The sequence below is a fragment of the Pongo pygmaeus genome, chromosome 10 (assembly GCF_028885625.2).
Source record: "Pongo pygmaeus isolate AG05252 chromosome 10, NHGRI_mPonPyg2-v2.0_pri, whole genome shotgun sequence".
In the NCBI taxonomy this organism is placed as follows: domain Eukaryota; kingdom Metazoa; phylum Chordata; class Mammalia; order Primates; family Hominidae; genus Pongo; species Pongo pygmaeus.
The window spans coordinates 65857064-65869354 of record NC_072383.2 but is presented as its reverse complement, the minus strand read 5'-3'; the positions used below and the strand labels follow the sequence as shown (position 1 = coordinate 65869354).

At 36.9% G+C, this 12291-nt stretch overlaps 1 protein-coding gene across 4 annotated transcripts in view; it reads right to left on the bottom strand.

Annotated features, from left to right (window-relative positions):
* LOC129010021 (uncharacterized) overlaps nucleotides 1-12291 on the bottom strand; it is a 92881-nt gene that overhangs the window by 13571 nt on the left and 67019 nt on the right. For 2 of the 4 annotated variants that reach the window (XR_008492907.2, XR_008492908.2), the window contains 2 exons: nucleotides 11810-11942; nucleotides 1734-1790 (listed from right to left, as the gene is read on the bottom strand). The exons of 1 other annotated variant lie outside the window; for it this stretch is intronic. The gene's annotated coding sequence lies outside the window, so the exon portion shown is untranslated. The remainder of the gene's footprint in view (nucleotides 1-1733; nucleotides 1791-11809; nucleotides 11943-12291) is intronic. One more of the 4 variants, XR_010122768.1, reaches the window with a different exon arrangement.

Genomic DNA, 12291 nt, shown 5'->3' with positions numbered 1-12291 from the left:
CATCTCATCATGAGGGCACCAAGTCGTCTATTTCCTTCTTTCTTCCATCTCTCCCTTTATCTCTCTTTCTCTATCTCTGCCTCCTATTCTTCTGTCTTTCTATCTATCTGTCATGGCTAAGTAGCCTTCCCCAAAGTATTTTCCTTCTATTTTATTGTATACATATAGAGGTTTTGCATTGTGCAATTCCTTGAAAATAACATGCGGCAATTACAACATGAGATTTCATCAGCTGTTCATGTATTATAGTGATTACTTTGAAACTGTGACTGATATTTGAATCTTAGGGGAGAGAGGGCATTACAAAACTCTCAGGAATGATTAGGTCTCCACCAGTTATTTTTTCAGTTTAAAATTGAGATTGTATTTCTTGCATTGTTTCATCCATTATTTATTTTTTCTGACTAAAATAGATTATTGAAACTCAACATAGTGATAAATTTGATCTCTTCAAATGCCTTGAGTGTTTATAATAGGATGACATTCTTAATTGTCAAGGGGGTATATGAAGAAAGTCTTTGATATATCTAGATCCGCTGACAATTAGTAGAGCTGCATCATATAAGGATAGTTAATGATTCATAGAGTGCTTACTGTGTGCCAGTTACCCTTCTAGGGACTTTGCATAACTTAAGTCCTTTAATTCTCAAAATAATCCTATGAATGGAGTCCTGTGTTTATCTTCTTTTCATAATGTGGAAATGGAGGCATAGAAGCACACAGGAACATGCCCAAGGTCACACAACAAGGAGGGGTGGTGTTGGGACATGAACCCATGTAGTCTGGCTTTAGGCTCTGTGCCTTTACTACACACACTGACTGTTTTTATAGAGAAGCACTCTTCCATGTGATTTTAAAAAATCATTCTAAGGGTATATTCCTTTTCTGTTGCTTTGTAACAAGTTATCACTATTTTAGAATCTTGAAACAACATGCTGTTATTATTTCACAGTTTTCATGGGTCAGGAGTCCAGGCTTGGCCTAACTGGGTCCTCAGGTCATGGTCTCACAAAGCTGCCATCAAGAGATCAGCTGGGACTAGGGTCTCATGTGAGTTTCAAAGTCTTCCAAGCACACATGGTTAATGGCAAAATTCATTTCCTTGTAGCTGCAGAACCAATGGCAGCCTGTTCTTTCAGTGCCAGCAGGAGAATCTCTTTCTGACTCAGTGAAGTCCAAACCCTCTTTAAAAAGGCTTCCAGCTAATTAAGTCAGATCCAGCAAGTATAATCTTCCTTTTTGATGAACTTTTCAACTGATTTGAGGCCTTAATTATATTTGCCAAATCCCTTCACTTTCACCTATAATGTAACCTAATTATGGATGAAACACCCAGGCAGAGATCATAGGGCTGTCTTAGAATTCTTCCCAGACAATAGCGCAATGGGTATGTCTGATCCCTTCCTCCATGAGTGAGGAAGATGGCTAAATACTGAGGGTTTCATTAGAATTTGACTCATTAATCTCAGCTTATCAAAAATATCTGGAATTTGTTTTTCAATGTTTTATACATAAAAATTTCCTTCTTTAACTTTTTTCTAGAACTCTTCATACAAGGTTGATAGCATAAATAAATTAGGATTCTTTTTGAAAATTATCTTGTAAATTTACTCTGCCGATTAGTTTTTTGAGACATTTCTTAAAACCACCTTGTCACTTTTGTCCTTTGATCACCTGTTGGGTAAAAATAAAATTCCTTAGTGTGTGACAAACCAAATCTCTTATGTACTCACCAAATATACCATGTTGTCTTAGCTGCTTGTTACTGACTTCTCCTCCAGCATTTTACGCTAAAAAGTGGAAAGGAAGAAGGGAAGGAAGGGAAAAAGGCAGAGAGATGGTTACTAGATTAAGTTTGAATCCCTCCAGAAGTTTCAAGCAGGCCCCAGGCCCTAAGAGTTCATTGATCAGTAACCCATAATCTGCAGTCTTAGCTGGTCTAAGATAATATTCCATTTCTTGGAGGTTAAAGGTTATTTTAATCCTGGGAAGGTATAAACTAACTAGAAAAACATGAATAAATGAATTACTTTAAATATGAGAAACAAAGGTAATAATAAATGCTTTCATCCTGTGTATTCTACTATTTCTGTTATTCCATCCTCTGCTTCTAATGTACATTATTATTTACTTATTTATTTAGCGTATTGCTTAGTATCTGCCTCCCTTCTTCCCACTCTTTCCCATCCTGTCAAGTATAAGGGCAAGGGTCATGATCTATTTTGATTACTGAGGTATTCAAGCATCCAGGACAAGTTATTGAATGAATACGTAAATAATTGTGGTCTGTTCTTAGGATTTTTGAATCATTTAAGAAAAGTTAACATATTGGATTTGTAATTATATTGAGACTTTAAGGATCATTGTTTTGGTTTGGTTTTGTTTTTGGGTTTTTTTTGCTGTTTGAGCCTAACACAGATTGGAGGACATTTCCAAAGAGAAGGAGGGTGTAAAGGGAGAATGGCTCTGTGTGTGTGTGTGTACGCATGTGTGCCTGCATGTGTGTGTGAGTTTCTACATGCTGTATCGTGGCTAAGTCAGCAGACAGGATTGTCTGTCAGTATAGGCCTTCTGAGGGTGTAAACCCTCTAAGGAATAAATGCATATGGAGAAATTCTACTTCCTGCAGTTTTAACCCAAATTGATTTCAAGAGGGACACACAGATCTTCCATCTGGAGAGTAGGTGCAGGCATTATTACCTGCCCCCCCTTTAATTTTTCTGAGGAAACTGAGAATTAGAAAAATTAGATGCAAGAGGGATAATATTTTTGGAATTTCTCCAGCTACATCTTGCTTTGTGGGTGAACTAGATTTCTGTCTCTGCAACTTGTCCACCATGATTGCTTTAGGAGACTGCAAATGTTACCTCAGAAAGGATATGAAAAGAGGATATGTAGAGGATATAAAAAAGAAGTCCCTTACAGGTGTTAGAAAGAAGTGGGATGTTTATCCTTCCATGCCAGTGGACTGCAAAAAAGGAGACAGAAAAGAGAATTGGAGAGGCAGGTTTTTAGTATATGCATCCTGCTAAGAAAAGTCCAGAGAAGAGTCCAATTTTTCCCCATCACTGTTTGGAGCACTGGGGGAAAAAAGACTGTATTGGAAGACTCTGTTAATGTGTGAGGTGAGATAGTAGTGACGGTCTTGATCCTATGGGTTCTGAAAAGTTCTTTGAGCCTTGACAAACAGGCGTATTGGTGTTAAGAAGCCCAGGGAATTGGCAGAGGTCTGAAGATGCACAGAGGCTGTAGAGAAGGAAGGCACAAGCAGGGGCAAATGGTCAGGACCAGAGGATGTGCCAGAAAAATGTTCCAAAGACCCGTGTGGACTGAGTGACACATCAGCTGGGAGGGGACCAGGCCATGCACTGACGATCCAGAGGGCTCTGACATGCCTTTCTCTTGCTACCACATGATTATATCAGCCCCAGCCTCTGGGGAGAGAGAAGAAGCTGGGAGGACCCAGCATTGGGAAGAGAGGAATCTGGGAAGATCCAGAGGAAGCTTGGAAGATCCTCTGGGAAGAGAGAGGAAGCTGGGAAGATGCAAAAGTAAATGCATCACAGGGGAGCCCATTTAAAAGAGAAGAGACTTTAATACTGAATATTGACAAGTATAAAAGAGTGCTGTCCATGCATTGGTACCCAGTGAGGTAGATGTTCATGAGGAAGAGTAGATCTATTATAGAAAACAGAGAAGCTGCATTTTCTTCAAATATTTGAAGTAGTATTTGAAGTCTTTATACCTACTACTCCAGGGGCATACCCAAGCCCACCCAGGTGTGAGGGGGCATGGCTTCAACCTCAATCCAGATGCCTAGGGCAGGGCTTTTTCCAGTATACCCAAGAGTCCTGTTTTTGAATGTCAGCAAAGCTTACAAACTGTTGCCACATATAAATCAACATAGCCTCGGATAGTGGCCAAATTAATAAGGATTCTTTTTTTTTTTTTTTTTTTTTGAGATGGAGTCTCACTCTCACCCAGGCTGGAGTGCAGTGGCGCGATCTTGGCTCACTGCAAGCTCCGCCTCCCAGGTTCATGCCATTCTCCTGCCTCAGCCTCCCGAGTAACTGGGACTATAAGCACCTGCTACCATGCCTGGATAATTTTTTTGTATTTTTAGTAGAGACGGGGTTTTGCCGTGTTAGCCAGGATGGTCTCGATCTCCTGACCTCGCGATCCGCCCACCTCGGCCTCCCAAAGTGCTGGGATTACAGGCGTGAGCCACCGTGCCTGGCCTAATACGGATTCTGTAAGCTTTAGCACAAGGGAGGCATTCAAGTTTGGAAAAGGAGGAAATCCATCTGACCTGAATTCAGGAAGGGAAGGTGATGAGGGACCCTTGAGGGACACATGGGAGATGAGAAGGTGTACTCTTTCTCAGTGTCACTTCTAGTGTGGACTCATGGAGGTTAATCAGGTGCTCCATGCAAAAAAAAAAAAAAAAAAAAAAAGGGAATATGATTAGCTTCTATGAACTATGAATTCAGGTTGAGTAGGTTCTAGGTAGGCTTTTCCTCTGGGACCCACTCAACTCCATTTGTGTTCCCAAAGGTATCACAACAATAACAACAGCCTGGATAGGAAGATTCAAAAGATAGTTCTCATATACCCGTTAAACACAACTGGGGCTCCACCTCACCCATTTCTAAAGAGGAAAATGAAATCTGACAATAAAGGACTGATTAAAAAGCTAGAGGTGAGGAAGTAGAAATGTAATAATGAGATATTTTAGTCAGAAATGGACTCTAGCAATTTTAAGATAACACAACATTTATGTAACGCAATTATATCTAGTACTATTATTAAAAAGTAAAAGAAACATTGCAATTATCTCAAGTATTTTAGCAGTGTAAAGCAACATACTAAGTCCTTATATCTAGAATAAATATAGAGTATTTTGACTAAATTGTCAAGATGATTATCTCAGTTCTCCAGTTTACTTTTACCCACTTAGAGAGACCTGAACACAGCACACGACAGCATGTGGCTCACTGATACTTTCTGCTGCACAAATGCAGCATCAGTCATGATTATCCTCAAACCCAGGAAGGCTCCTTTGGATATAGTAATATCATGTTAATTCCAAATAAGATGCAGTTTCCCTCAAAAGTCCTCATCTATGAAATGAGCTCCAGAGATTTTTAAGCAAGGGGGCAGGCAGGAAATGATATCCTTGTAATGGGTAAGGTGCCATCTCATGCAGAAAATAGAGATAGACCAGTTGGGTCTATGTCTAAATCTCCTGCCCATCCAAGTTGCTTCTACTCTGGAAAACTATTGGCAGAATTAAAATAATTTTTAACTCATTAAAATAAGTAATCCACCCCCTTTTCCATGTATGCACCCCATCAAAGATTTTTAAAAGGGTAAGGGCTTAGGTGGGGAAGAACATAGAAATGTAAAAGGTGGGAGCTGAGGGGAGGGTGGTGAGAGGAATAGGAGAAATTTAAATTATCTGACTCTGAGATCCAAATACTATCTATGCGGAGAGTCCATTGATACAACATCAACAGAATGTGCAGTTTGATTTTGAGTTCTCCAGGGCAGTGCTGGGTCTGTGCTATGCACATGTGTGCTCTCTCATCACTCCCCCCATGACCCACCGTGTGCATTTGCTGGTTTAGGAGGAGGGCTTGGCCCTGTTTTAGAGAGAGGTTCACCGATACACACACAATTTGAACTCAAGACCTTGGTCTCATTGATTCTAGACCAGCTCACCCCTGTTTTGCTAGATAAGATTGCATTAACCAGGTAATATTTTTCTCAAACATCACCAGGAGAGGAAATATCAAATTTAACGCTGCCAGCCTATTTCAATGTTTAACCTAAATCAATAATGTAATTAACAATGTAAATAAATTACATTTTTGAGAACATGGTTGAGGATTTTAAAAAGATAGCTTTTCCCTCCTAATCTTTTCCTATCCTCGTTTGCAGGTAGCTTATTTGTCTGTGGCCCTCAGTGCATGCTGTGAACTGCTTTCCCTCCTGGTATGTTTCAGTAGCAGAATATTAAACCTTTGTTTTTAGGTCTGTGTTCTGGTTCAGGTTAGGGTTTGAGTTCATTTTTTGAAATAGCCACCTAGAGATTTCAAACCATGAAATCAGAGAATCTCACGAGCAAGTGGGCATTGTTTGCCCTACTTCTTAATGTCTTATGCCCTCTGGTGGTAAAATCAGGTGACCTCCTATATTTTTCTTTGAATTCTCCAAAGCAAAATATTTCATTAAAATAAAATAAGATGGGTCTCTCCCTTTCTCTGCCATTGTGGTGTATGCGGTTGACTCCATTCCTCACTATGTCTGCTCGCAAGTTTTTCAGTATCAAGCGATTTTTGGCCAAGAAACAAAAGCAAAATCATCCCATTCCCTAGTGGAATCAGATGAAAACTGGTAATAAGAGCACGTACAACTCCAACAGGAGACATTGGAGAAGACTCAGCTGGGTCTGTAAGGACTTGCACATGAGATGACACTCAGATTCATGCTGTACTGGGGTCACTGGCATCTTACCATATCAACTTGGAAACGTTGCCACTATCTGTACTGTGGGACATGTTTTAATGAAAAAATGTTTTATCTTTGTTTCTGTGCTCTGCACTAGGTTGGTTCAGTAACAAATATGTGAGAACTTTTGTTTGAAAAAAAGTTAAGACAGCATTCATCATGATTAGCAAGTTATTGAAAATGTATATATACACACACATATATATACATTGTGTGTGTGTATGTATGTGCAAGTATATATGTGTACGTATGTGCAAGTATATATGTGTGTATGCGTGTGCTCTGGTTTGACACTGGGAATGTGAGGTAACTATTGAGTAGTGATGAGTCTTGTGGTCTATAAAATAGGCCTATCCTTTATAGAGTAAGGATGCCAGGGCTTTATACCTAGGCTTTTTGAATAGAAATGAAGTTCCCTAAATCTGTTGCCTAGAAAAACATATATCTGTACATAAAATTTGACTCTAAGATGCTCAAATTCACTGAGGTAAAATTATAACTAGGATTAATTTACAAAAAAATTACTTCATTACCCAGGTCATATCCTCTGAAAATATGAACAATAGCAGAAAAAAATAAAACAATGGGTCAGAGCAAAGGAACGTATTGATCTGGGGGAGAATTTATGGAATAAATATGTTTTTCATGTGTATTTTTTAAGAATGTATTTAACTTTTTTTTTTAAGAGACAAGGCCTTCTTCTGTGGCCTAGTCTGGAGTGCATTAGTGCAATCACAGCTCACTGCAGTCTGAAACTCCTGGGCTCAAGCGATCCTCCCATCTCAGCCTTCTCAAAGCTGGGACTTACAGGTGTGCACCACGATGCCTGGTTAGTTTTTTATTTTTATTTCTATAGAGATAGGGTCTCACTATGTTGTCCAGGCTGGACTCGAATTCCTGGCCTCAAGCTATTCTCCATCCTCCGACCTTAGCCTCCCAAAATACTGAGATTACAGGCATGAGTCACTGCATGTGGCCAGCATTTTTATTTTGAGAAGAAAATGTATTTTGAGAGGGTGTTAAGTTATCTCTTTTAAAATGAAGTTTTGTAACCATAGGTAGAAATGTTTTTAAATACCTTTTCTTTCTTTTTAATATTTTTATTACCTTTTTATTTTGAAATAATGTCAGACTAAAAAAAGTTGCCAGTACACAGAACTCCCATATACCTTTTACCAAACTTCTCCAAGTGTTAATATTTTACTTAACCACAGTATAATTTTCAAAATCAAGAAACTAACATTGATATTATGCTATTAACTAACCCCAGACCTTATTCAACATTTGCCAATTATCACATTAATGCCTATTTTATAGCCAAGATCCAGATTATGATTAGGGTAATATTGATTAAATTCAGCTTATACATATTTGGTAAGACTATCACAGAAGCGATATTGTGGGCTTCTCAGTGCATATATCATGGGTCCATTTTGTTGAATATTTCTTATTATTGGTGATGTTAGCCTTCAACACTTGGTAAAGGTAGTGTCTGCCAGACTGCTCCACTGTAAAGGAACTGTTTTTACTTTTGTATTTAATAAGGACTTCGTAGAGGGAGACTTTAGGACTATGTAAATATCCTGCTTCTTATATATTGCCCCACTCATCGCCAACTAGTGATTTTTTTCCTTTAATAATTTATTTGACACTTGTTAATTATAAGTCTACTGTAAAGAAGAGCTTTCCCTTCTCTCCCATTTGCTAGTTATTTCATTATTGAAGTATATCAGTATGCAGTCATGAATACTTATTTTATTCTATATGCTATACTCCATTATTACCATAGTTTACTTTGTTCTTCAAATTGGCTCAGAATTGACCACTGGGGGCCCCTTCAAGTTGGCTTCTGTGTCCTTTCAACATGTGTCCACCATTTTGTTCTTACTACTTCTTTTCTTTCTGGCACAAGATGTTCCAGGATAATCTTACACAGTACTTTCCCTGCCCCAGCCATGAGCTCAGTCATTTCTCAAGGATCCTTGGTTTCTTTTATTAAATAATGTCATCTAGAAAGCAAGATCTAGGTGCTCTTTGTGTTCATTGCTACTGGTGTCATTCCTTTAGGCCCTCTCATCAGACAAAGCTAGATGAAAATCTGTTTATAATAAACATGTGTACATACACATAATCTAAGTCTCTATCTCTGTATCATCTGTCTATCTATTATCTATCGTTTATCTATCACCATGAGTTCATACATTTGATTCCTGTTTATATCTATCTTATCTATCTATCTATCTATCTATCTATCTATCTATCTATTATCTATCATCTATCTATCACCATCAGTTCATACCAATACATTTGATTTCAGTCCAATACTACAGGGTTGATTCTAGCCTTCCTCCTTTCCTCACTAGTAACTCATTTCTCTAAAAGTAAGAAATCTTCCTCTTGTTATCCAAATATTATTTACTTATTTGCACAATCCTAAAATAAACATTAACTGGGTTTATAATTACTAACCAATGCCTCTTTGGGGCTGGGGAGCTTGCAAACTAGTGTACAATGTTTGTGTACATTCCTGTTGGTCTTTGGTCTTAGAGTATATAATATGTACATTGTATTAATAATACATGTATATAATAATACATTGGGTTTCAAAGTTGTCTTCGGTTCATTCTTTTCTTCCTTATCCCCTTCAGTGTGGTTTGTAATTGAGTTAGGCTCATTTGTTATTGTTTGTATTGAATTTTGGGTTCTCCCTTCACCCTGCTTGATTTTAGTCATTTATTTATATTTTTGGTATATGAAACATTACCATGGTTTCTAAAAGTCAGAACTGTAGAAAGAGTTATACTCAGAGAAGTGTTCCTTTCCCACCCCATCATCCCCTGCACCCTGACTCCTTCCTGTTATCCCTGTATATAAGCAATCTTAGTTCCTGGGTTAACCTTTGTGGTTTTCTTTCTTTTTCTTTTTCTTTTTTTTTTTTTGGTCTGTCTTTCATAAAAGTTGACATATAATAGATATTCTTTTGCACTTTGTCTTTTTTCTTTTTTACTTAAGAAAAACCTATTTGGATTGTGTTCTGAAAAACAATCCAAATAGTTTCACAGGAATCCAGTCTTCTATTTTATTTTCTCTTAGAGCCTGTAGAGGTACACAATTTGTTTAACTACTCTCTTGTGTTCAGATATTTACATTGTTTCCAATATTTTGCAATAACAACAATGTCACAATTAATAACCCTGTGCAAATATATTTTTGCCTTATTGGAGGTGTATCTTCTGCGTAAATTCCTACAAGTGGGATTGCTGAATTAAAAAATAAGTGTATATGTAGTTTCTTAGGCATTACCAAATTTCCCTCTAAAAAGCTTGTACCACTTGACATTGTCACCAGCAATGTGTGAGGGTATCTCTTTCCCTACAGACGACTGCCATATTTTTAATTTTTTTGCCAATCTGATAGGTGAAAAATAATATTCCTATAAAGTTTTAATTTGCATTTCACTAGTTATGAATGATATTAAACATTTTTTGCTCTTATGAGGTTTTTTTATATATCTTTTTGTGAATTGTCTACTCTTGTTTCTTTACCTAGTTCAATTTTTTTAAAAATCCCTTTTCTTTCAATTTTAGGAGTTTTTAGTATATTAGCAGAATATGTACTTTATTATAGAAAGATTAATTTTGCAAGCATTTTTTTAAAGTTTGTTTGTTGTTTGACTTTATTTATGGTGTTTTTGCCATGCATAAAAATTTTTATTTTTATGTGGCCACTTGTCAATTTTTTTTTTAATTGCCTCTGGATTTTGAGTCATGGTTAGAAAATCTTTCCCTATACCAACATTAAATAGAAATTCACTCATGTTTTCTTCTGCTATTTTTTAAAATTTTTTTTGTTTTACATTTATATTATATCTCTTTTTCATTGGGTCTTTATGCTTATATATGGTGTGAGATATGGATCTAAACTTATTTCATTCCCAATAGCTATCCAGTTGTCCCGGAACCATCTATTAAAATTTGCTTGCCCCAGTAATTTTGTGATGTCACTTATCATATGCTAAATTTCCATATGTACTTGAGTCTATTTATGGGCTTTCTAATTTATTCTGTCAGTTCGTTTGCCTAGTCATGCACCTGCATCCCACACTCTTAATTATGAAGACTTTATAGTATGTTTTAATGAGTGATAGGGCTAGTTCTTCCTCCTAGTTTTTCTTTTTAAGTGTTTTCTTGGCTCTTCTTCAGTGTTTTATGTCTTTCAGAAATGCTTTCCTCATACGGTTTTTGCACATTTCCTTTTAAGTTTATTTAAGTGTTTCATGTTCTTTGTTGTTATTATAAATGAGGGTTTTTCTGTTATTACATCTCCTAAATAATCATTGTTTATGTATATAAAATAACAAGTTATCTATGTAATGTTTTTATCCTGCTATTTTATATTATAACTTATCTTATTGTTTTAGTTAATGCCTTTTCTTAACTTGAACCAGAAATACATTTTTATTGTGTTAAGCCTCTGAGATTTGATTTATTTCTTACAGTAGTTAGCTGAGTCTGACAAATAAAAGATAGAAATAACTTTATTACCATCATGAAGTAAAGATATTGAGACCAGAAATATTGACAAGTTTGCCTAAGGTCACAGAATGAGCAATGGACAACACTGGTTTTTAAATCAATATCCTATGTTATTAACCACTGCATATTACCCTCTCCTCAGGGTGTGAGTTCCTGAGCTTTTCTGCTAGCTTCCATTTGAAAGAGAGAAACCAAGTTCATTCTCCATCCTTTTTTGTCTACTTGCAGTTCTGTTATTCATTGTAGGGAAATGAGTGGGAGCAGAAGGCAGACTGCTAGATGAATAATAGCATTGGAGGGGACCCACAGCTACATAGATTTAAGAGGGTGTGAACTCATTGTACTTTATAGACATAGAAAACTATACAAGATTTTGTAGTTATAAAAGTAAAATCTCAGCTCTGATTCACCATTCAATTTGTTCTCACTACACAACAAGTATGATCTTTTAAGAATGAAAATAGTTAGATGGCATTCTCTTTGTTTAAATCTTTCAATGGATTCACATTTGTATCAGAATAAAGAGAAAACTCATTCGCATGGCTTCTGCTTTACTATCCAGGCTCGGCTCCATGCCTTGTACTAATTGTTATCATACGGTATTTTGATCACTTTCTTACTGCCCTGTCTTGTAAACTCTTCAGGACAGAGACTTATTTAATTTTGGATTCCAGATTCTGGTACCATGCCTAACACATAGTAGGCACTAAATGTATGTTTGTTGAGTGAGTGAAGGAGTTAATGAATAAATATTGTTTTCCTACCTTTTTTGATTTCATGGAATATGCTTATCTCTTCTTTAGAATATTTTCTTCTTCCCTGCATGAGGAATGAGCTTTCTGTATCCTTAAGATTGCCACTATCATCAGCTGTGAGCCATCATGAACTTTTCAAACTCTGAAGAGAAATGTCAAATGAGTGATCTGAGATTCTTGTTTTAAAGAAAATAATCAACTGATATATTTCTTCCTACCACTTATATTCTCTACTCTTTATGGAAATGATTTTGCATTTGTTGGGATAAATAATCCTCAGTCTTTTGTAAAAGGCAACCTGAAAGTTTTATTTGAATATCTCACCCTGCCATTTCTTTTTTCTTTTTTTTTTTTGGAGACCGAGTCTCACTCTGTCACCCAGGCTGGAGTGCAGTGGCGCAATCTTGGCTCACTGCAACCTCTGCCTCCCGGGTTCAAGTGATTTTCCTGACTCAGCCTCCCGAGTAGCTGGGAATACAGGCGTGTGACAC